The sequence below is a fragment of the Mesoplodon densirostris genome, chromosome 19 (genome assembly GCF_025265405.1).
Source record: "Mesoplodon densirostris isolate mMesDen1 chromosome 19, mMesDen1 primary haplotype, whole genome shotgun sequence".
Lineage (NCBI taxonomy): Eukaryota > Metazoa > Chordata > Mammalia > Artiodactyla > Ziphiidae > Mesoplodon > Mesoplodon densirostris.
The window spans coordinates 47,289,131-47,315,585 of NC_082679.1; the positions used below are offsets into that span (position 1 = coordinate 47,289,131).

The window sequence follows — 26,455 nt, forward strand, 5'->3', positions numbered from 1 at the left end:
AAGTGTACAGTTAGTGGTATTACGTACATTCATACCGTTGTGTAACCATCACCATCATCTACTTCCAAAACTCTTTTCACATTGCAAAACTGAAACTCTGTCCCCATTAAACAGTAACTTCTCATTTCAACCCCTCCCCCCAGCCCCTAGCAACCACCATGTCTCTATGAATCTGACTACTGTAGGAACCTTATATAAGTGGAATCTCATAGCATTTGTCCTTTTGTGGCTGGCTTATTTCACTTAGCATGTCCTCAAGGTTCATCCATGGTGTAGCTTATGTCAGAATTTCCTCCCTTTTTGAGGTTGAATAATATTCCATTGTATGTATATACCACATTTTGCTTACGCACTCATCTGTACATGAACACCTGGATAGCTTCCACATCTTAGCTACTATGAATAATGCTGTTATGAACATGGATGTACAAATACTTCCAGACTCTGCTTCCAATTCTTTTGGGTATATACCCCGAGGTGGAATTGCTGGATCATATGGTAAATCTGTTTTTAATTTTATGAGGAACTGCCATACTGTTTTCCACAGGTCCTGTACCATTTTATTTAGTTATTATTATTTTTAATTTATTTATTTAGGCCAAGCCACGCAGCGTGTGGGATCTTAGTTCTGCGACCAGGGATTGAACCTGGGCCCACGGCAGTGAAAGTGCCAATTCCTAACCACTAGACCACCAGGGAATTCCCAAGGTCCTGTACCATTTTAAATAATAATTTTATAAACACCTTACAGTCCCTTAGTCTACCAATTATCTTTTTAAAAAATCTACTTTCTGCAAATCACAATTTTTAAAAAGTTGTATCCAAATGTTGGATATCCAAATGCTATTCTACTTTTATCCACGTAACATTGCTTCACTTGCATCTCCTCACAGATCAGTCAGCCTATTTGTCAGTTTAATGGAGACATGGCATTCCTTTTGTAAATCCATAATAGTTAACTACCTCCTTCACCAACTGTGGGCACTAGCGACATATACATCTCTTCCTTCCCCATCCATGACACCCCCCACCTTTCTGGTCATTTCTGAGCACTTTCAGGCTCCCCTGCTCTTATCCTCAGCTCCTTCAATGCTGAGCTTCTCGAGGTTCTGTCAGAGGTGTCCTCTTCTCTTCTTGCTCCACATATTCTTTTTCCTACTCATGTCCCAGGCTTTGATTAGTATACCAGTGACTTCCAAATCTGCAGCACAAGCCCTGCTTTCTCTCCAGAGCCTCACACCCATATATTCTAAGCTCCGCAAAACCCACACGACCAAACCTGAACAGAAGCAGTAAAGTAAGATGGTGAGAACACACAAAGTGAAGGCATCCAGGACATCTGGGTTCAAATTCTGGCCTCACCACTTCCTAGCTGAATGCAATGTTTTTCATGGGAAAAGCAGGTCTAATGCTGTTTAGCTCCTGGGGTTTTTTGAAGATTAAATGAGGTCCGGTTGTAAGTGCCCAGTGAAGTGTCTAGTATACAGTCAGCATTTAATAATTATCATAAACCTTCCCTCAAACATTTTCTTCCTGTATTCTCTGTCTCTTGGTATGTCACCATCATCAACTCAGTTCCTCAACTCAGAAAGCTGGCCAGCACTGCAATCTCTTTATTCCCTTACCTGTACAGGTAACTCACCATCAAGTCTTGTTGATCCTCCCTCTTTATGATGTCTTAAATCTACCCCTTCTTTGATATCCCCTCTGCCATTGCCCTAGTCTAGCCCCCAGCACCACTCACCTGGATGACTGCAACAACCTTCTACTTGATCTCTCTTGCTTCCATTCTTTCCTTCCTTCATCCATTCCTCATACTGCGAAGAGATCTTTCTAAAATGCAAACGGAATCACATCACTCCCTTCCTTTTTAAACACTTCAGTGACTTCCCATTGGACTCAGTATGAAGTCCAGATGCTTTAGTATGACTTACAAGGCCCTGCAAGATCCAGAAATCTCAAGACAGGTCTAGCTTTGTGTAGGGTCACTTTCAAGGGTTATCTCCAAAAGAGATGAGTTTCAAAACATTTACCTAGATAACCTAGTAAGAAGAACGCTCTGTGAAATTACTAGCTATAAACCAGTTAAAAGTTGGGGAGATAGTTACTCAAGATGAAAACAATGGCTTCAGAGTAACAGATGATGAGTGTATTTTTTCTTTCTGGGAGAATTAAACAGTGGGGAACAGTTGTTTATTGAGCCCCTTTTAGATTATATTAACATATAAATTTGTACATGAATATTCACAGGAGAATTAATCATAATAGCCAAAAAGTAGAAACAACCCAAATGTCCATCAACTGCTGAATCGGTAAACAAAATCTGGTATAACCATACATAGTAGTACTATTCAGCCACAACAAGTAATGAAGTACTGGTACAAGCTACAACACAGATGAACCTTGAAAACATTATGCTAAGTGAAAGAAGCTAGTCACAGAAGGCCACATATTATATGATTCCATTTATATAAAATGTTCAGAACAGGCAAATCCTTGGAGACAGAAGGTAAATTAGGGGATGGGGGAAAGGAAGGAATTGGGAGGTACAGTAAAGTAAGATGTTCTCACCATCTTACTTTATTGCTTCTGTTCAGGTTTGGTCATGTGGGTTTTGTGGAGCTTAGAATATATGGGTGTGAAGCTCTGGAGAGAAAGCTGGGCTTGTGCTGCAGATTTGGAAGTCACTGGTATACTAATTAACTTTATTCTTCTACATTTGGTTATTTAGTTGTTCCAGCCCCATTTGTTGAAGAGACTATTCTTTCCCCCAGAATGACCTTGGCACCTTTACTGAAAATCAGTTTATCACAAATGTATGGGTTTATTTATGGACTCTCAATTTTATTCCATTGGTCTATACATCTGTCCTGAACTTATAGTAAGTTCTGAAATCAGTAAGTGTGAGTCTTCTAACTTTGTTGTTTTTAAATATTATTTTGGCTATTATGGGACCCTTGTATTTTCCTATAAATTTTAGGATCAGTTTGTCAATCTGGGATTTTGATAGAGATTGCTTTGAATCTGTAGATCAATTTGGGGACTGTTGCCACCTTAACAATATTAAGTTCATGAACATGGGATGTCTAATTTCTTTCAACAATGTTTTGTAGTTTTTAGCGTATAAGGTAGTACTTTTATGTTAAATTTATTTCTAAGTATTTTATTTGATGCTATAGTAAATGGAATTGTTTTCTTAATTTCATTTTCAGATCCAGCTTCTCTTTTGCTTCTACCGTAGATACAACTGTACTGTGCGAAGTATACATCTCTGTTAGGGGTTGGTTTGCCTGTATAGCCCACAGTACAGCATCCTACAGTACTGGTTGATCCTACCTGAAGGACACCTGTGCCTTTGTGAACCACGGACATAAGCATGACTTGAGCTGCCTCTAAATCCAGACCCCTGTCAGCTTCCTGCCTCCTCCTGTCTCTACTCTCTGGGCTGTGGAGCTTGGCTTGTTCCCTGCACTCTACCATTTCTACCATTGGGTTCTAGCTTATGTGGGATCTTAGTTCCCCAACCGGGGATCGAACCCGTGCTCCCTGCATTGGAAGCACAGAGTCTTAACTACTGGACTGCCAGGGAAGTCCCATCTTTCTTTCTAATGGTGAATAATGTCCGTGGCCTCTCAGCTACCTCTCTTTCCTCTTTGCTGATAGTTCTCTTGCCCTTACAGGATTCCCTTCTAGTTAGAGAACAGGTCAGTCACATACTATCTTCTATAATTCTCATGTCCTGAACTCCCTTTAGCTATTTTGGTCACTTTCTCCATTTACAGGTTTTTTGGGGGTTACTTACAAGTCATGGATATTCTGGGAGCTTGAGAGTGTAAAATTTGTAGCACTACACAGTAAGATTCTGCTTAAACTTTGTGGTTCATTCATTGCAACAGCTCTAAGGGTCAGGTGAGTGAGACATAAGCAAGGATGTCCGTGTCCTCTCTAAATTCCTGCCCAGGGCACACTTCTTCCTCTCTCACACCTCATTCCTTCATGCTCTAATTAAATTTGGGTGTATATTTGCACTGGTGGCTTAAAACAACAGAATGGATTAGAAGGAATTTTAATAACGTCTGTTTCACTGACAGTGACTCAAAGGGCAGCTTCATCAACACCCATAAATAAAGGGACAAGAGCTGGCCTCTGAGGAAGCCAGATGGCATGAAGCTAGGCAAGCTTGACTAGGTATTTCCTGCTCCAGTAGACAGAACTGGTTTTCCTCATTTATTTCAGTGATTACCCTTTCTCACCCCAACATGTCCTATTGCTTGCCCCCAACATCCTTGTACATACCTTTCATGTGCCTCCAAAGATCTCCACAAACCCAGTCCTGCCTAGCTCACATGCATTCCAATCAGCATATGCTGGTCAGGAATGGAGGGGGAAAAGTGCCTTGACAGGACTGACTATATATAGTTTGACAAGGCTATAGGTTATGGGGAAGGTAGCACAGAGGTTAGAAGCATGGAATCTGCAGCCATCCTTGCCTGGGCTCAGATCCTGGCTCCACCACTGACCAACTAGGTAACGTCAGTTAAGTTTCTTAATCATTCTGTGCCTCTGCTTCCTCATCTGTAAAATGGGGTTAACTGTATGTACCTCATAGAGGAGTTAAGGATTAAATGAGTTAATATTCATGAGCATTTAAAACAGGGCCTGGCCCATAGTAAGTCACTACATGGATCTTTTTTTTTTTTTAAAGCTATGTATGACTGCCTTAGATATCTCCTCTTCGAAAGCTGTGTAGGACTATGAAGATAACATTCTAAGCTAATATGCAGTGAGTGCAATAGGCCAGGCAGTGTTTAGTGTAATGTACAGTATATCCCTTCAAGTCCACGCAACCCTGTCTTATAGACGAGGAAAGCAGAAGCTTAGAGTGGCTAGGTAACTCTTCCAGGGTTCCACAGCTGGTTTTGTGTAACACACCTGCCACAACTAGCTGTGAAACCTGGAGCAGGTTACTGAGCTTCTCCGAGCCTCCATAAAAACAGAGGCTTGTACGTGTGGAACAACTCTTCTTTCATCCTTAGCGATGAGTGTGAGCCAGGAAAGTTCATTCTGCTCCCTGGCTTGGCGACTGCTTGTCTCAGCTCCACCACTCAAACCAATATTGCTCTGTTCTACATCACACCTTTATTGAGGGCCCCAACAGGGAGACTGTAGGGGATAAAAAGATGAAAAGACACAGTCTTAACTCTGGGAGCAACAAGTCAGAACGGGAGTAGGAGCCAGAGCTGGTGGCACAAGTGTTCATCTAAGGCGTCTGGACTTTGGTGGGTGTGCTCGGTACTTCTGCTCTGCCCCACCTTCGCCACCTGATCCCCTCTCTGCTCTGCTCTGTGCCCCACGAATCAGAAGGTCAGTCTCTAAGAACTGTATCACGTGGGCTTCAGGCCCTCTGGCTTCCATCTGGGTCCAGCCAATCTCAGGAGGAGATGAGAGCACAGGAAGAAAGGTTACAGTATTCATTCTCTGCCTTCCTCCCTACCAGCATGTGGCTCTGGCAGGAGCTGTGATCCTTGACCAAGGTCAGTGTCTACGGAGGACCCCTCTCCCATAGCCACAGATTTTGCTGGGTTCCGGTACCCCTCCCTTCCCCCACTGTGCCTGAAGTGGTAACAGTATCAGCTATAGCCAGTCCCTGCCAGTCCCTCGGTGGGCCACCATCCCTTGTAGGTTTCCCTTACCGCACTCACCATTGTAAATAATCTCTCCATTAAAGGCTTTTCAATAATCCTCTGAATGTGCTGGCTGTGTCCTGCCTGGACCCTAACTAACACAGTAAACAAAGCAAAGTACTCAATTTTTTAAATTTGATGTAGGTGGAATAGAGTTCAGGAGACACTAGACACAGAGAACCAGTTAAGATATAAAATAAGAGATAAGGAGGGTCTGATGGAGGGAATGAAGTGGAACAGACAGCTATCAATAGGACCTGGGATTATGAGGGGAGAGGGAAAAGCCAAAAATGGCGCCAAACTATAGACCAACATCCCTCATGAACATAGCCACAAAATCCTCAACAAAGTATTAGCAAACTGAATCCAGCAATGTGTTAAAAGGACAATGCATGATGACCAAGAAAATGTAAGGCTGTTTCAATATTCTAAAATCAATTACTATAATTCAACATATCAAGTCATGAGATTAGTTATTAAATTGCATTAATTAGAAATGCAAATTAAAACTTATTTATTACAACTACACACCTATTGGAATGTGTGAAATTCAGAAAATCTGATATCAAAAACTGGCGAGGATATAAAGCAGTTCATTGTTAGTGAAAATGAAAAATGGTACAGCCACTTTGGAAAACAGTGCGCCATCTTTTAAAGTTAAATATACACAGCATACAACCTAGCAATCCCACTTCCAGCTATTAACCAAGAGAAATGAAAACTTATGTTCACACAAAAACCCATATGTGAAGGCTTACTTTATAATGTCTAATGTTGGCTTTCTTTGTAACTGCCAAAACTTGGAACCAACACAAATGTCCTTCAACTGGTGAGTGGATCAACAAACGGTAGTACATTAATGTAATGGAATACTACTCAGCAATAAAAAAAAGAAATACTAATACACACCATGACATGGATGAATCTCAAATGTATTATATGCTAGATGAAAGATGCTAGACTCCAAAGGCTCCATACTGCGTGATTCCATTTACATCACATAATAAAAAGGGCAAATTAGAGGGGCAGAATAACAGATCAGTGGTTCCCAAGGGTTGGGGTCAGGGGCCTGAGGAGACTACAAAATGCCACAAGGGAATTTTGGGGGTGGGGAATGGTGAAGGAACTGTTCTATATCTTGACTACGGTGGTGGTTATATGACTATATGCACTTGTCAAAACTCATAGAACTGTACACTAAAAATGGTCAATTTTACTGGTATGTAAATTATATTTTAAAAATGTGACCCCCTAAAAAATGATATTGAAGTTCTAAGCCTGGGAAGTTGTAGTATCATTAAGAGAAACAGGGAAGCCATGAGGCCTGACAGTTGAGACACGTGCCAAAACTGGTTTGTGGATTCTGTTCTTCCCAGACTGGCTAAATATCATCTTACCTTCTGTATGTCTAGTCCATGGAGCCACAGCTTCTGCAAAACCACTGGACGAGACCCACTCCCCATCACAGAGGTGGGCCAAATCCAATATGACACCTGTTTCTTGTTTTTTTTTTTTTAATTAATTATTTATTTATTTATGGCTGCATCGGGTCTTAGTTGCAGTGTGCGGGCTCTCTAGTTGTGGCGTGCAGGCTCCAGGGTGTGTGGGCTCTGTAGTTGTGGCACTCGGGTTCCAGAGCGCGTGGGCTCTGTAGTTTGCAGCACATGGGCTCTAGTTGAGGCATGCGAGCTCAGTAGTTGTGCTGTGCGGGCTTAGTTGCCCCGCAGCATGTGGGATCTTAGTTCCCTGACTAGGGATTGAACCTGCATCCCCGGCATTATAAGGCAGATTTTTTACTGCTGGACCACCAGGGAAGTCCCTGTTTTTGTAAAAAGTTTTACTGGAACACAGTTTCACCCATTCCTTTATCTATGGCTGCTTTTGTGCTACGACAGCAAAGTAGCTGCAACAAAGACCATATGGCCCACAAAGCCTAAAATATTTATCATCTGGCCCTTTACAGAAAAGGTTTGCTGATCCTTGCCCTATCCCAGGGGTTATAAGGCCAGGAGCTCCAAGTGACAGCGTATAGTCATGAAGGTAGCCAGGATTATGATAAAAAGAACACCCTACCTCACTGTGTGTGTGAAGAGTCACAGATTCTGGGAACTCTGGCGTTAGTGCATAACTTCAGAGAGGTCACTCATTCATTAGGCAGCTTAAGTAGGGGTCAGACCCTGGGCAGAAGCTGCCTATGAATCCTTTTCTACCAACAACTGTTTATAATGTTGGGGGTTTCAGCGTGCTGAGCTAAAACCTATATTTTCCAGCCTCCCTTGCAAAGAGGTGTGTCTAGGAAGACAAATAATACAACGTACAGTTTGGTAGAGTTTCTGGAAACGTTCTTTTTTTTTTTTTTTTTTTTTGTGGTACGCGGGCTTCTCACTGCTGTGGCCTCTCCCGTTGCGGAGCACAGGCTCCGGATGCGCAGGCTCAGCGGCCATGGCGCACGGACCCAGCCGCTCCGCGGCATGTGGGATCTTCCCAAACCGGGGCACGAACCCGTGTCCCCTGCATCGGCAGGCGGACTCTCAACCACTGCGCCACCAGGGAAGCCCTGGAAACGTTCTTTTAAGATAGGGCAACCCCGGGACTTCCCTGGTGGTCCAGTGGTTAAAACTCCACACTCCCAATGCAGGGGGTTCAGGTTTGATCCCTGGTCAGGGAACTAGATCCCGCATGCTGCAACTAAGAACCCACACGCCGCAACTAAAAAAAAGAGCCTGGGGGACTTCCCTGGTGGCGCAGTGGTTAAAAACCTACCTGCCAATGCAGGGGACACGGGTTTGAGCCCTGGTCCAGGAAGATCCCAATGCCGTGGAGCAACTAAGCCCTTGCGCCACAACTACTCAGCCTGAGCTCTACAGCCCGTGAGCCACAACTGCTGAGCCCGTGTACCACAACTACTGAAGCCCACACGCCTAGAGCCCATGCTCTGCAACAAGAGATGCCACCACAGTGAGAAGCCCATGCACCTCAATGAAGAGTAGCCCTCGCTCGCTGCAACTAGAGAAAGCCCACGCACAGCAACAAAGACCCAACATAGCCAAAAATAAGTAAATAAATAAATTAAAAATATTTAAAAAAATTTTTTTAATTAAAAATAACTTTTTTAAAGAGCCTGGGGCTTCCCTGGTGGCACAGTGGCTGGGAATCCACCTGCCAGTACAGGGGACACGGGTTCAAGCCCTGGTCTGGGAGGATCTCACATGTCACAGAGCAACTGGGCCCGTGCACCACAACTGCTGAGCCTGCGCACCACAGCTGCTGAAGCCTGCGCCCCTAGAACTTGTGCTCTGAAACAAGGAGGGGCCCCCGCAGTGAGAAGCCCACGCATCGCAGTGAGGAGTGGCTGTGGCCCCCGCTTGCTGCAACTAGAGAAAGCCCGCGCGCAGCAACGAAGACCCAACACAGTCAAAAATAAAATAAAGTAAATAAATTTATAAAAATAAATAAATAAAAATAAAAAAAGATCCTGCATGCCGCAACTAAAGATCCCGCATGCTGCAACAAAGATCCCGCATGCTGCAACTAAGACCCAGCACAGCCAAAATAAATAAATTAAAAAGACGGCAATCTCAGTTGTCGGGCATATTCCCCCCCACCTCCCCCTTCATTCTGCCTGAAATGCAGATTCTATGGTTCGAGCTGCCACAGACATCTGACCACCAGGAGGCAATCTGAGGATGGAACACAATTTCCTGCAGATATTGGCACTGAGATGGTGAATCAGATGTCATCCATGCCCTTAAGGAACTCCATTCCATCAAGAAGACAGGCAGGTAAACACATTTGTTATACGGTATGACAGGTAGAGCAACAGGAACCTGTGTGTGGCACAGAGAAGAGCACCATTAACTACATGGGCCCCAGGTGGTGTGCAAGCAGAAAAGGCTTCCTGGAGATGATGTAACAGGTCCGAGTTGGTCAGAAAGGCTGGTCATAGGGCTTCCCTGATGGCGCAGTGGTTGAGAGTCCGCCTGCCGATGCAGGGGACATGGGTTCGTGCCCCGGTCTGGGAAGATCCCACCGCGGCTGGGCCCGTAAGCCATGGCCGCTGAGCCTGCACGTCCGGAGCCTGTGCTCCGCAACGGGAGAAGCCGCAACAGTGAGAGGCCCGCATACCGCAAAAAAAAAAAAAAAAAAGAAAGGCTGGTCAGGGGCTTCCCTGGTGGCGCAGTGGTTAAGAGTCCGCCTGCTGATGCAGGGGACACGGGTTCGTGCCCCAGTCCGGGAAGATCCCACATGTCGCGGAGCGGCTGGGCCCGTGAGCCATGGCCGCTGAGCCTGCACGTCCGGAGCCTGTGCTCCGCAACGGCAGAGGCCACAACAGTGAGAGGCCCGCGTACCGCAAAAAAAAAAGTCACTAAAGAAAGGCTGGTCATAGAGCCTCTCCAACACATCCAATGGCAAGGCCCTCCTTTTACTGGTGGTCCGCTTCTGTTGTTCTGGGGCCACTTTAGCCAGAAAGTTCCACTTCAGATTGACATGAAGTCTACCCTCATTTAACTTCCATCCCACTGGTCTTACTTCTACACTGTGGAACAACCTGTGATGTTCCTAATGAAACTCTCATGTTTCCTCTATGTTTCCTAGGTTGTTTGCAGATGGCCACAATAATTCCCCTCCTTGTTTTCATGCCTTGGGTAGTCAATCACTTCACACAGTGACTCTGTACGTAGCCATGTCACTTGCTCTGGCCAATGGGACATTAGCAACATGACACAAGAGGTTTGAAAAGTACTTGTGCATTAAGGCTTGCTCTGTTGCTACTCCTGGGATCTCTGGAGCCATCACCATGTGAACAAGCCCAGGCCATCCTAATGGATCATAAGAAACATGTGACCAAGTCATCCCCTCTGCTCCAGCTGACAATGAGTCAACTGCCAGTTGACTGAGACCATTTCAGGCTATCCAGTTCTAGCTGAGCTTACCCGGACCAGAACCAACACCCAGGTCACCCTAAGAACCATGAGAAGTAATAAATGTTTGTCTTAAGGTACTGAATTTTGAGGTTGTTTGTTATACCACAAAAGCTAACTGATACACTCCTTTACAGACCGAACTCCCTTAATTCCCTCAGACCTTCCTCACATTCTCTATCCTGCTGGCTAAGGCTACTCTGGTTTGTCCATTGTCTAGATTGTCAATATGCCCCTGAAATGCAGCCCCAGAACTGAACACCATATCCTGAGCATATTCTGGCCTTCTTCCCTGTACATTACACTCCTGTTGCTTCCATTCATTTTAGAATTTAGACAGCCATGTCATCCTGACACATGGTAGGATTTTGCACATGTCCTAATACTCTGTACTTGTATAGTTAGGTTTTCAAAAATTTTAATTGTGGTAAAATACACATAACATCAAATTTACCATCTTAACCATTTAAAAATGTACAGTTCAGTGGCATTCAGTACATTCACATTGTTGTGCACGTTCATCACCCCCCATCCACAGAACTCTTTTCACCCTGCAAAACTAAAACTCTATATCCATTAAATGATAACTCCCCAATCCCCTCCCCCCAGCCCCTGGTAACCACCGTTCTACTTTCTGTCTATATGGGTCTGACTACCCTAGGTACCTCATATAAGTGTAACCATATTATACTTGTCCTTTTGTGACTGGCTTATTTCACTTAGCACAACGTCCTCAAGGCTCACCCATGTTGTAGCATGTGTCAGAATTTCCTTCCTTTTTAAGGCTGGATAATATTCCACTGCATGCACACACCACATTTTGTTCATCCATTCATCTGTCAGTACACACTTGGGTAGCTTCCACATTTTAGCTACTGTGAACAACGCTGCTATGAACATGGGTGTACAAATGACAGGTTTCTTTTTTAAAAAATTATTTATTTATGGCTGCACTGGGTCTTCGTTGCTGCACGTGAGCTTTCTTTTTAGTTGCAGCGAGCAGGGGCTATTCTTCATTGCAGTGCACAGGCCTCTCATTGTGGTGGCTTCTCTTGTTGCGGAGCATGGGCTCTAGGCACGTGGGCTTCAGTAGTTGTGGCATGCAGGCTAAGTAGTTGTGGTTCACGGGCTCTAGAGCACAGGCTCAGTAGTTGTGGCGCACGGGCTTAGTTGCTCTGCGGCATGTGGGATCTTCTCTGACCAGGGCTTGAACCCTGCATTGGCAGGCAGATTCTTAACTACTGCGCCACCAGGGAAGCCCTCAGAGTTTTTTTTCAAGTGTCATTACTAGTTCTGGAATTTTGTCTTTCTGATGCTATTAGAATCATCAAGCTATTCAGAAACTTACAGATGGATGGAGCCGGGGTAGTTCCACCCAAGCTATTAAAAAATCTATAATACTTTGCCTTGTAACTATATATTTTTAAGTTACAAATTATGTTTTCTATTTTTCAGTGCCAGGCTTCAAAAAGAGCCATTAGGGATTTCTACAGACAAACTTACTGCCTTGTAATAGTATCTTTACCCTGCAAGCCACACAAATGCAGTCAATTGATTTGCAGCCAAAGTATTAAATCAATTCAATGGGGAAAGAAAACTCTTTTTAAAAAATGGTGTTGTTGGGCTTCCCTGGTGGCGCAGTGGTTGAGAGTCCGCCTGCCGATGCAAGGGACACGGGTTCGTGCCCCAGTCCGGGAAGATCCCACATGCCACTGAGCGGCTAGGCCCATGAGCCATGGCCACTGAGCCTGTGCGTCCGGAGCCTGTGCTCCGCAACGGGAGAGGCCACAACAGTGAAAGGCCCAGGTACCGCAAAAAAAAAAAAAAATGGTGTGTGGGCTTCCCTGGTGGCGCAGTGGTTAATAACCCGCCTGCCAATGCAGGGGACATGGGTTCGAGCCCTGGTCAGGAAAGATCCCACATGCCGCGGAGCAACTAAGCCTGTGAGCCACTACTGAGCCTGCGCTCTGGAGCCCACGAGCCAAAACTACTGAAGCCTATGCGCCTAGAGTCCATGCTCCGCAACAAGAGACACCACCGCAATGAGAAGCCTGCGCACCGCAACAAAGAGCAGCCCCCGCTCACCGCAACTAAATAAAGCCCACGCGCAGCAATGAAGACCCAACACAGCCAAAAATAAATTAATTAATTTAAAAAAATGGTGTTGGAACAATTAGATTTCCATATGGCAAACAAAAAACCTGACTCTTCCTTCCTCACTGTGTACACAAAAATTAATTCAAAATGCATCAAAGACCTAAATGTAAAAACCAGAACCATAAAGCTTCTAGAAAAACATATCAGAGAACATTTTCAAGGCCATGGAATAGGTAAAGATTTCTTGGACAGGACACAAAAAGCATTAACCCATTGATAAACTGGATTTCAAAATTTTACAGAATTTCTGCTCATTAAAAGACTCCACTATGGGCTTCCCTGGTGGCGCAGTGGTTGAGAGTCCGCCTGCTGATGCAGGGGATGTGGGTTCATGCCCCAGTCCGGGAAGATCCCACATGCCGCAGAGCGGCTGGGCCCGTGAGCCATGGCCACTGAGCCTGTGCGTCCGGAGCCTGTGCTCCGCAACGGCAGAGGCCACAACAGTGAGAGGCCCTCGTAAAAAAGACTCCACTAAAAAAATAAACAGGTAAGCCACAGATTAGCAAAAAATATTTGCCAAACAGCTATGTAACAAAGGACTTGTATGCAGAAGAAATCCTACAAGTCAATGATGAAAAAATGAACAACTTGATTTTTTTTAAATGTCAAAGGACTTTGATCACTTCACACAAAAGATACAGGAAAAGCCAATAAGCACATGAAAAGGCACTCCATATCATTAGTTATCAGGGATATGCAAACTGAGATACTCAAGATACTCGCTAGAATGGCAAAGAAAAAAAAAAAAAAAAAGACTGACAATCCCAAAGTTTGGAGAGGATATGGTGCAAATAGAACTCTCATACATTGTTGGTGGCAGTGTAAAATAGTACAGTCACTTTGGAAAACTGACATTTTCTTCTAAAGTGAAACATATATCAACTCAATGACACAGCAACTCCACTCGTAGATATTTACCCAAGAAAATGAAAACATACGTCCACAAAAAACTTAAGACAAAATGTTCTCAGCAGTCCTAATTCACCTTAGCCCCAAATTGGTAATAAACCCAAATGTTTATGAATAGGAGATTAGATAAACAAATTATGGTATAGGCATACAATGGAATACAGAAAAGCAGTAAAAATGAATGAACTACTAATATATGCAACAACATGCGTGAATCTTAAAAATGTTAGGTTGAGTGAAAGATGCTAGGCACACACACCAAAAAACCCCTCATACTGTAGGATTCCATTTATTTGAGGTACAGGAACAGGCAAACCTTACTTATTAATGACAGTAGTCAGAAGTGGTAGCGTGCTGGTTGGCAGGTTGGGGTGTGGGGCAGGGAGGTGTGGAACCGACCAGAAAGGGGTACCAGGAAACAAAGATGATGGAAATACTCTATATCTTGTGTTGCATTGTGGTTACATGGGGATATATTTGTTACAACTCATCAAACTGAATACTTAGTATCTGTTCATTTAATTGTATATAAATTATACCTCAATTTTTAACCACCATAAGTGGTGTCTGAGGGTATAGAACAACCTACTTGCACCCTGCAGATTTACATCTATAATCAAATTAAATGGACACGTGTGAATTAAAAGACTCTTTCCTTTAATTTTTTTTTTTTTTTTTTTTTTTTTGCGGTACGTGGGCCTCTCACTGTTGTGGCCTCTCCCGTTGCGGAGCACAGGCTCCGGACGCACAGGCTCAGTGGCCATGGCTCACAGGCCCAGCCGCTCCGTGGCATGTGGGATCCTCCCAGACCAGGGCTCGAACCCGTGTCCCCTGCATCGGCAGGTGGACTCTCAACCACTGCGCCACCAGGGAAGCCCAAAAGTCTCTTTCCTTTAAAACAAAACAAAAACCATGTAAGCATACTTTTGGTACCAATAGAGTTGGCCCTCCATATCTACGCATCCTCAGATTCAACCAACCATGGATCTAAGATATTAAAAAAAAAGAAAATACCAGAATGTTCCAAAACATAAAACTAGAATTTGCTGCACACCAGTGACTATTTACATAGTTTTACATTGTATTAACAACGATTTACATAGCATTTACATTGTATTAGGTATTATAAGTAATCTAGAGATGATATAAAGCATATGAGAGAATGTAAGTTATATGCCATTTTATATAAGGGACTTGAGCATGCGTGGATTTTGGTATCCATAGGGGTCCTGGAACCACACCACCCCCGCCCGCGCGCGCACACACACACACACACACACATACACACACAGATACCGAGGGATGACTGTATGGAGACAATGGCTGAAGCCAAGCTAAGGCCAATGATCTACTAAGTCTCGGCACTGGCTGAGGATCTGAAGATGGCACTTTTCCCTAGCCAACATCACACTGGATGAGCTGCTGAGCTATGGGTGTTAGGTAAGTCCTCACCACTTACGAACAACTCATACTAAGGAAGTGAGGGCTCAGAAAGGAGTTCTCCAGTATCGCTGTAGGCAGGTGAAATTAATGATGGCTATAAGTGAGAAATAATGTGTAACAGTTTGTGGTTGTAGCTGTACAGGTTGGGCAATAAGGTTAGCACACCACAAGGGTGGCTAGCTCAGCTCCCACCCCACCACGCCCCAGAACCAGCCCACAGCTGGAACTCCCCAGCAGCAGCAGCCTTTGAGAGCTGTGCACCCTTAGGGCACCCCTCCTCAGACTTTGCTGCAGGCCTCTGGCCCCTCAGACACATTCCAAGGGGCCAGTATCAAGGGGCTTGTTTGGGAATTAGATTTTTCTGAGGATGAATTTTTTCAGTAACTGTATCTTAATACAAAATATGCTAAAATAAAGCACTGTGGCCAGTGATGAGGCCAGGACCCTAGTTATTGAGTTGGGCCCTCAATCAATCTTCCTATCTTTCTTCCTTTTCCTCCTTCCTTCCTTCCTCCCTCCCTCCCTCCTTCCCTCTCTCCCTCCCTCCCTCCCTATTTATCTATCTATCTATCTATCTATCATCTATCTATCTATCTATCTATCTATCGTGCCATGTGGTTTGCAGGATCTTAGTTCTCCAACCAGGGATTGAACCCGTGCCCTCTGTGTTGAAAGCACAGAGTCCTAACCACAGGTATGCCTCTGTCTCAGGGCCTTTGCGCTGGCAGTTCCCTCTACTGTACAGATGATATCAACTTGGCTTACTCACTCCCTCACTTCCTTCAGGTCTCTACTCAAATGCTGTCTTATCAGAAGCAGGTTTATCTTCCCATTGTTGGTCTCATCCTACCACCCCTGCTAGAACGCATGCTCCTTGAGGAAAGGGAATTTTTTGTCTGTTTTGTTCACTGCTGTACCCCCAAGTTCCTAGAACAAGGCCTGATATGTAGTGGGTGCTCAGTAAATATTTGCTGAAAAAAAATGAAAGATTTCAGATCTTGCTTCTGCATAGTTAATCAATAAACAAAGACATATAATGAACTCATCAAAACTGTATATAATTCTGTATGATCTTGAGATATGTTCACAAATGTAATAAAGAGAGTACTTACGTTGTTAATTAAATAGTCTGGGGCAGAATCTGGTTTAATGGTTTAGGAAAGAAAGCATCATATAACAGAATAGCTCTGTCTGCCAATTGGGATTAGGAAAATGAACTGATGCTCTCAGTCTTAAGCTACAACTTGACCTGTCAAGAGGGGCCCTCAAACAGAACTGTCTCTCCAACTACCACCACTCCTCCACATGACATGACTCAAGTTTATCAGTTAGCTCAGACCCCTTGTAGTCAAGTTTCCTCTCTCTAACAGAGAAGCACACTGTAAATCAAGCCTTGGGACTTCCCCGGTGGCGTAGTGGTTAAGAATCTGCCTGCCGGGCTTCCCTGGTGGCGCAGTGGTTGAGAGTCCGCCTGCCGATGCAGGGGACATGGGTTCGTGCCCTGGTCCGGGAAGATCCCACATGCCACGGAGCGGCTAGGCCCGTGAGCCATGGCCGCTGAGCCTGTGCATCCGGAGCCTGTGCTCTGCAACGGGAGAGACCACAACAGTGAGAGGCCCAGGTACAGCCAAAAAAAAAAAAAGAATCCGCCTGCCAATGCAGGGGACACAGGTTTGAGCCCTGGTCCGGGAAGGTCCCACATGCCGTGGAGCAACTAAGTCCATGAGCCACAACTACTGAAGCCCGCGCACCTAGAGCCCATGTTCCAAAACAAGAGAAGCCACCGCAATGAGAAGCCCGCGCACCACAACGAAGAGTAGCCCCCATTTGCTGCAATTAGAGAAAGCCCGTGTGCAGCAACGAAGACCCAACGCAGCCATAAATAAATACATAAATAAATAAGTTAAGTAAGTAAATAAATAATCAATCAAGGCTTGCAGGACCACAGTGATCCAGCACTTAGGGGCTATGTTCAGTCGAATGCCAACAGACAATCGTGAAGGGAAAGTAAGTGATAGTGGACTCAAACAAGTGATAGTGATTCAAACCTAACCAGTTCCTAAGGAACCACTCTGGCAGCAGTGAAGCCTTCCTGCCCCCACAGCCAGTCTATTCCTACAACCCATCAACTGGACATCTTAATGCCCCTTGAATTCATCCACTGCTCTGGTTCCCTGAACAGACATCGAGCAAGTCTCGATGGAAATGGACCCAACCGTTTCCTTCCCCAGCCTCTAAGTGACCCTAAGATAAAGCCCAAATTCCTTCATGGGCTCTCCCCAGTGTGGGTTGGGCCTTTCCCCATCTCTCCACCTTACCACTTTCCCCTTTACACTGCACTCAGCATGCCAGCAGCTACCAAATCTAACTCTTTCAGTCCTACTCTGAGATTCTGGTCCAAACTGTTTGCTCTGCCTGAAACAATCTTTTCTTTTTCTTATTTCCTCAGGATAACTCCTTCTCAGATCTGTTAGGTCTCCAGTTAAACACCACTTCTTCAGAAAAGCTGTGCCTGAGCTTTGGCTTTCACAGTGCCCGTCACACTTCACTGGGATCTGTCATGATGTCAAAAGGTTGCCTATCTCACACTTTGCTGTCACCAGGACAGAGCAGTGTCTGAAGCTGAGTAGGTGCTGCTGAGTAATGATTGAGGAATGAGCATATGAATGAATAAGTACGAGAACAGATGAATCAAGAAGTCAGGTCAAAGCCTTTGTGGTAGCTGCACTGACTAGAAGGCAACAGTTTTTCCTGTTCAAGTTCTTCTTTTCCTTCCTATTTTATTATTTTTTTAAGATTTAATTTTATTTATTTTTGGCTGCGTTGGGTCTTTGTTGCTGCGTGCCGGCTTTCTCTAGTTGTGGCAAGCTGGGGCTACTCTTCGTTGCGGTGCACAGGCTTCTCCTTGCAGTGGCTTCTCTTATTGAGGAGCACAGGCTCTAGAAGTGCTGGCCTCAGTAGTTGCGGCACATGGGCTCAGTAGTTGTGGCACGCAGGCTTAGTTGCTCCACAGCATGTGGGATCTTCCCAGACCAGGGATAGAACCCGTGTCCCCTGCATTGGCAGGCGAATTCTTATCCACTGTGCCACCAGGGAAGTCCCTCCTCCCTATTTTAAATAAAATATGTTCTAAAATCTTTAAGAATATAAGCTTCTTTGTTGTTGGTTGTTTTTGGCCACGCCACAGGGCTTGCAGGATCTTAGTTCCCTGCCCCAGGGATTGAACCCAAGCCCCAGCAGTGAAAGCGCCGAGTCCTAACCACTGGACCACCAGCGAATTCCCTGAATATAAGCTTCTCTGAATGATGCTCCAGAACTGATACGTGGAACATTACCATAGGAGGAGGGTACCATGACGTAACATCCAGTTGTAAAGGGATCTATAACATAAGAGCATAATTCTTGAGCATGGTAAAGGAGATAAAATTAAAATGTAAAGGTCAATTTTAAGCTCAATCCTCCTTTTGCAAAACCCAGGAAACTGGTGGGGAAATAAGTAGCCTTCCATGTGGCCTTCAACATCAGTTATGTACCAAGAACTAATTAGGAAGGTATGTCTAACTGTTCCCCAGCCCTCCTTTGGGCCTCCCAACACCTGGAATTGAGCCACTGTGGTAGACAGGCTGTCACTGAGTGGATAGCAGAGCTGGACCCAAGAGAGAAGACAACCACACCTCATCACCCGAGCCTGAGCAGGAACCAGGGGAAGTATGCAGCTTGAGTTCGGAACTGCATGTTCACAGCAGAGGGACTACCTGCAGTTCAGTTAGAGCTCCCCAGGAACCGGCTTGTACTTACAGTCTGAAAGGGTAACACTGCTTTCTGAAGGACTGCTTTCAGATAAATGTGAAAGTGTTTCTTTACCTACATGTATGTTTCCATTGAAAAATAAAAGCCAAACAAAACAAACAGGCATTGAGTTTTACACATGAGTTATGACAAATACTTTGGTCCCTGGGTTTCAACGATCCAAAGGCTCTGTGGCAAAGTTTAGTTTTTCTATGATTTGTTTAAGTGTCTTACACTGACTCAATGACACAGAGATCGCTGCCTTCTCACTGACAGCAAAAACACAAACAGGACCAAGGAAAGAAATGCTATTCCCCCATTTCTACAAGCTGACACGGAGGTAAACTGTTAGGCAGCCACCAGAGGCAGGAGAGCATACCCAGCCCTAGCCAAAGATGCCAGTTCCCCATCTCTGCACTACCCTCCACACAGTGTCCTAGGAGGGACACTAATGAAAGGCCTAATGACCTGTGTAATGAGGTGTAACTACACAATGTACAAAAGGGTCAGCTAAATTGGGTCATAAAGGAGAAGTAAATTTAACACCCACAGAGGTATCTGGATAATTATTAGATCTGAAAGTTAGTTTCAGCTGATGATTACAGTAAGAAAAAGTACTTATCTACCAGCTGTATTAATTCTTTATTGCTTTTGAAAGTCTGGCAATAACAAGATTATTTTTTCAAAGATTGCCTTAACAATGAGTTCTAGACTGACATCAACCTGAAAATTCCATGCTCAGCCCTACTCTCTCACAGAGCAATTTTATCTAATCCTTTCAACTTCACTCTGACCTCCATGCAAACGTTCCTAACTGGCTCTATACTTCTAAGTGTCTACTGGAAATCCCACCCGAGAGACCTACCAGCTTCTCCCAACCCCAAATCATCTTTCCTCTCCTTCTCCTGTGCTCCTTCACTCCACTTAATGGTACAACATCCAGTCACCAGAGTTCTTTCCTCATTCGTTCCCTAATACTTGTAAGGGCAACAATGAGTCAGGCATTATGCCAGAAGGTGGGGCACAGAGCAGTGATCCAGACAGGTCAGGTTCCTGGAGCTTAGTTTCCATTTCTTGCTACACCCACCGCTGAATACCAAGAAATAATTTGACAGAGGAACACAATGAGTGGCGGGCATGTGACAAAGACTCTGCCTTTGCTGAGGTAAAGCACACTTGGCTGTGATGCATGTGAAGCAGCCAACCCTAGAGTGAGGTATATTACATACTTTGGTTTTACCTGTAATCCCAAGAAGAGGATGAGTTTTTAATTAAAATAATAAAACATTTTTCAATGTGCAAACCTAATTTACTAAGGTTTTCTTTGTGTTTTACACATTCTATATGGATACAAGCATCCTGTCGCTGTGAAAATGGCTATTTCTATGGCAGCAAGAGACACTTTGGAGAATTACCTATCTGCCTTCCTTCAGATTTGGGGTGTAGGATGTTCTTAGGGCACCCCAGAACACAACAACCCTGACCAGCGTTCTCTAACTCTGTCATATGGCCTCTGGTCACCAGGAAGGTTGAGTAGTTCTCCAGTGACTGGACATGGCTGGTGCCCTTCACAAACATCTCAACTTGTATGCGGAAAACTGCTTACCAACTAGGCCATGATCATGCTCAGCTGTGTTAAACCTGAGATGTAAAATAACCTAATCTCAGGACAGTCTTTGCCATAACACCCCCTTTTTCCTGTTTTCCTTTCGGTTAATGTGTAATGAAGGAGGCCGGTTATAAAATACAGGATGTATATGGGATATGCCCACCTGAAAATAACCATTCATTTTAGTATTTTAGAATTTTCTGAGTATTGTTTAAATGATGCTCAATGTCTTACCTCACTATTGAGACTCTAAGCTCTTTCAGGACCAAGACTGTATTAAGGAGATAACAGGTCCCTGAAACTTAACACTTCAAGGTATTTGGTAACACTCCTATAATAATTTGGAAATTACTTGAAGGCATTTAAATGTTCTTTGGACGACAATCTTAGCATATCAGGAATATTAAGCAGTGAAGGAAGGAGAAACAAAGACAATAATTTTAAAAGAATAACCACTATGATCAGAAGCAAGCCTTCGGTCGGGGGAACCAAAACAGCCGTTTAAGCACAATGATTTAGTTTCGAAAATAAGATCAGATAAGAAATACTATGTTCAATCATTTCTCTCATTGCTTCAAAAAGCAAGCTATGTCCCCTTAGCACCTGGCACAGGAATATGAGTGCAAAAGGCTGAAAAGTAACAGGAAGTACAGCTGATCTCTCTACCATCCCCCATTTCCCTGACAATGAGAGGATGCCTGGATGACAAACACACATCTCACAGGCTCCCAGAGCCACCCCCAGAGAGGCCCCTCTGAGATGATAACCATTTCCTAGCAGGAACCACCACCAAGCTGCAGAAACCATTAACCACGTGGAACATCCTAAAATGTGCTTTGAGATGCTATAATACAAAACCCTCCATCAACAAGCACCAAAAGAGACCCTAAGGGTCAAAACTATTCATCAACGAGCACCAAAAGAAATAGCAGTCTTAGAAAGCAGCATAAGATCTGTACAGTCACCTTTCAAATACATACATGTAAATTCATTATCCTAGGTAACTGCACTACTGTTTGGTTCATGACACCTGAGTTAGGAAACATCAGTGCTGCTGCGTCACCAACCCTGCCACCGTTCTCCCTCCACCACTTTTAATACAGTCAGAGAGCAAGAAGGGGTGAAGGCTCGCAGAGAGAAAACAAGTTCAGTATCATTCTTTACACAAGCAAGAAACTTTCAGGAGGGGCTTGTTGGTTTCTTTGTTTTAATATTTACTCATTATAGAAAATTACTATGTGTTCTTTTTATGTTCCTTTTTGCTAAGTTTTTACATCTGTTTGATGTACTTGTAATCAAACTGTATTCACAACTTTGTATCCTGATTTTTTTTCACTTACTATTTTGACATATGCATTTTTCATGTTGTCACAGACAGTTTTTAAGGGTTACGTGGTATTTTACTGACTACATGAACCAGCTTTTCCTTTCTCTAGTGTTAGGCACCTATGTCATTTTCCAATTTTCTGTTATAACCATTATACAGGTTAAGAAATTATGGCCCAGAAATTACATGATTTGCCTAACATTATCATTCTAAGCAAAATATAATCATGAAAGTAAATAATAAAGATTTTGAGGTTGTAAAGTGATATGGTAAATCTCAAAGCCAAGTTAGAAGCGTTTCCGGTTGTATTTTGGGATTATCTATTCTCACGAGAAATTGAGAACTGACGGTTTGAGAGGAGCAGACTTATCCCAGGCCAGAAAGGAAGACTGTGCTCAGTACTTAGTTCCCATTCCTCAAAGCCTTCGTTCCTAATCTTTCATAGTAGAAGACAGATAGGAACCATTACAGAAGCAGCTTCTGGGAATGGCTCTGAGAGGTGATGGGGAGACTGAGGTATCCCCACAGCAATTCCTGGCAATCCTGGGTCCCAAAGAGTGTGGCATTTTGTCACTGGCAACCTTGAAAACTGACAGTACCTAGGACAAAGGCACTACTTGCAATTCCCCTTCTAAGAGCAGGACTAAAGAACACGTGTTAAGGGTAGGGTTTGAGTGTATTTAAGTAATGCAGGAACATTCACCTCTTCCTTCTTAATGTTTCATCCTGTTTTCTAAGTGTTCATTCCCATCATCATGAAAAAGAAATATTTACTCCATTTCTCATTTCCTTTGTCTGGGTTTAAAGACATGGTACTTTAATGAGCTCATTCCTGACCTAATGGCTAATTCCTAAGTGAATATTAGTGTGCTGGGAAGTCTTACTGTTTTCATGTTTTTCTCAGTACCTTTTATCATTCTGATTTTCATGAGCCCAAACTTATTTCAACTATCTTTCATTCCCCACTCTTAAAAACATCTGACATCTAAATTTTCAAGTAATTTGGACTTTTAGGCTGTCCTGAAGTTTACTAATACAAAGCTGCTTTTATTTGTATGTAAGAAAAATAATGTCCTATTACTATACTGTAAACGAATTCTCAAATACAGCAAAATAACCAATTTTTTTCTAGACACTGTCCAATTCTAATAGTGGATTTATCCTAGAATTGGACCTCCTATTATAAAAACACACAAGTGACTTGTTAGGCAACAGAAGGGCTCTTCCGCTTCTAAGTGAGTGGTCGCTGATTCCTGTGTTTTCCGAACACCAACCGTGTATTACAACTTCCTACATGAGATCACGCTGTGTCCCCATTTTATTTCTCCTCTTATTGTATAACTAGAAAAGCAGTTCAGTGAAAGTAAATCCTGCTAGCATTACTGGTTTATCTGGTAAGTTGGCCTGTCAAATACTGTTGATTACTTTACTACAGGCCAGGTTTGATAACTGCCCTCAGCTGTCCCAGAAAATGGAATGGATGTTAAGTAATTATTTGTCAAAGGTTTCATTGCCATAGCAATGAAGAAACACTTTGAGAGTGTGCACATCTTTCTCCTCTGAAAACAAGTGTCTTTCTGATTAGAGGGGCTAAAATAATGCACACAAATCCATGGAGCACACTCACCACATTTAAGCATTATCTTCTCCAAATGCTCATTCAAGGAAGTATTTGCACTGACATTCAAAGCACCCTCCCACCCCCTATCCAGTGCCACAGATGGTAATTGCTCCCTTCCATCTACTTTGATTTTGGCCTACTTGTCTGTCTTCTATCTGGGCCAATGCTAAAGTAATGAGGGTTTCTACACAGAATACAATAATTTTCATAAAGCTTTTCTGACAGGATTTGGTTAACAGTGCCAACGCTCCCCCACAGATTACGTATCCTTCTGATAATACCCCATTATTTCCTGAGATATTTATACAAATATTTCCAGAGATGGAAGAAAAGTCAATAAAATGCAAAGCCGCAATAGCCATAGTTATGGACACAGGAAGAACAAAGCTTTCTTCCTTAAACTAATTTTACTTACTAACATCATCATGCTTTCAATGCATCTTCTCTTATCACTCTGAGGGGTAAAAAAAAACAACAACCCTGCGGCAAAGTCATATACACAGTGAAAATTAGCTTTATCAAGCTAGCAACAAACTGACTTCGATGATTAGAATCAGGGACCATCTTTTAAAAATCACACACTTCTTTTCCCCATATTACCAACATTTATGTCTTTTGGGGGAGTACTTATTTTTTCATTGCTAATCCTACTACTAATGGGTTCTAGTATTACTACAGAAATCACATATTTGAATTTTCCCAACAAATAAAAATAACAGATCAGATCCAGACCATTCCATAGGAAAGGTATAGAACAACCAGGTGGTGAGAGAAAGTCTCTCACAATAGAAGCTTTAGCTGTAAAATGGTGGGGGTGGGGTGGGTGTCTATCAATAGTACTGTCTGCTGAAAATTTTCAGCTCTTGGTACAGATAAATTCTCTAAACTCCTAGTCCAAAAGCACTAACTTTTTCACATTTTCTGTAAAATGGATGGCCTTAAAACTCTTGTTCCCTGGTGTAGCTTTTCAGAAGGAAATGAGTTTCCTTATCAAGAATGTATCTAGGGGCTTCCCTGGTGGCGCAGTAGTTGAGAATCCGCCTGCCAATGCAGGGGACAAGGGTTCGATCCCTGGTCCCGGAAGATCCCACATGCCGTGGAGCAACTAAGCCCGTGCGCCACAACTACTGAGCCTGCGCTCTAGAGTCCACGAGCCACAACTACTGAGCCTGCACTCTAGAGTCCACGAGCCACAACTACTGAGCCCACGTGCCACAACTACTGAAGTCTGTGCGCCTAGAGCCCGTGCTCCGCAACAAGAGAAGCCACCGCAATGAGAAGCCCGCCTACCACAACGAAGAGGAGCCCCTGCTCTATGCAACTAGAGAAAGCCCGCGCCCAGCAACGAAGACCCAACGGCAGCCAAAAATAAATAAGAATGTATCTAGATTTCCTGACTACCATCTTCTCCATATCTCTCCACATCACAATAATGCATTAAGTGTCTTTTCTAATTTAAACAGTTGTTCCGTTCACCTGAAGGTCACAGACTCAGGGCTCTTCCTTCTGAGACCTCTGTGCCCCATAGCTTACAAAGGTCCTCTGTGCCCTGTGCGACCAGTTTCTGGATACTAAAAGCCACCTACTTCCTTCCTCGTGTGTCTTGCCCTCAGCATGATACTGTGGGAACAATGAACATAAATAAGGTTTATAACCTTCCTTGGTATCTATCCAAGGCAGCTTTAAACTTTTCTACTCCTGTCTTGTTCTTTAGATGCTGCTGTAAACTCTTCACACCACCATTCACAAGTCCTGATCTCCCGGCCCCCTCTTCTTCCCTCACCATTCATCTGATAATGCCTTGAGAATACTTCACCTCACCTTTTGTCTTCACAAGTCCATCTGCTTCCTTCTTGAGCTTCAAAGGTAGGCCAGGCCCAGGTAGATCTGGCCAGTGGACACTCCGGGACTGGCAGAGCCACCGCACCTTCTGGAGTGTCCCTTCTCCCACCTGCCACCTGAACGCTCTTTTCTTAAAGATTTATCCCCCCAAAGTACCATCTCATTCTGAAAGACGATGGACCAGCTACCCCACGAGCCCTTTGTCTGAGGTTCCCATACCTCACATTCTTATCCACAAAGCGTCGGTCCTCACACAGGTAGGGGGGGGTCTGCTCGGCACAGGGCGGGGGAGCCTAGGTTTTCGCGTCCAGTAAAGGGATGGGTTATGGCCGAGGTCCTTCCAGGAGCCAAAATTCTAAAATTCTACGACCAAACTTGCAGGTCCTATTTCTGAGGCGGGAGGACTAACTCTGGGGCGACCCCCGAACTCCGAGCCCGCGCTGGCTGTTAGAACGGCCCCCTCCAGCCCCAGCTCTGCGTATCCCCGCCTCCGACTTCGGGCGCCGGGCCGCGGAGGAGGCCCGGCAGGCGCCCGCTCGCCGCCGCGCCATGCCCTTCTTCATCCTCACCCGCCGTCGCCGGCCGCCTCTCACCTGGCAAGCTGGCATGCCCCGCCCTGCGCCGCACCGGAGACCAAGGGTCTGGACGGGTCTCGGCGGCCACCAGCCCTCCTTGAGGGAGGCTGGCGGGGACGCACGGGCCCCGGAATCTAGCGCGCCGCCACCGGGAACGCGCCGCCTGGTTTCTAAGGAACCGGGGTCTGGAAAGGGAGGGGCGGGACGGCGGGAGGTCTGCGCATGCTCCCTGACGGGGGTGGACCACCGCAGGGAGGGGCCGTGGCCGAGAGTTGCGCATGCTCGCTGGTTGGGGGCGGAGGTTAAGCAGTCTGGCTGGAAGCCCTTGGTCATTCGTTTCCGGCGGTGGAGGCGGCAGACAGAGAGGGTTCCCACGAGGAGATTCTGAGTAGTGTGGTGGGCATTGGTTGTCCCAGAAAAAAGGAAGGTCTGCTGCTGGAAAACGATGTATCTTAGCAGAACTACAGTTATCTCGAATTCGCCGGACTTCGCGGCTTTCTGACTCCTAATGACTCGCTTTTTCGTGCCTGTCTGGGGTCCTCTTCTGGATGTTCTTTGGTTGTTCCTTACATGTCTG

General features: G+C 44.5%; 1 protein-coding gene across 8 annotated transcripts in view; it reads right to left on the reverse strand.

Moving 5' to 3' along the window:
• The window catches only part of GFOD2 (Gfo/Idh/MocA-like oxidoreductase domain containing 2), a 37,983-nt gene extending 11,924 nt beyond the window's left edge, over nucleotides 1-26,059 (reverse strand). For 2 of the 8 annotated variants that reach the window (XM_060083623.1, XM_060083630.1), the window contains exons 1-2: nucleotides 25,897-26,059; nucleotides 1,745-1,833 (exon numbers count right to left, since the gene is read on the reverse strand). The gene's annotated coding sequence lies outside the window, so the exon portion shown is untranslated. The other 6 variants (XM_060083624.1, XM_060083625.1, XM_060083627.1 and 3 more) reach the window with 6 other exon arrangements.
• Nucleotides 26,060-26,455: the final 396 nt, after the last annotated feature.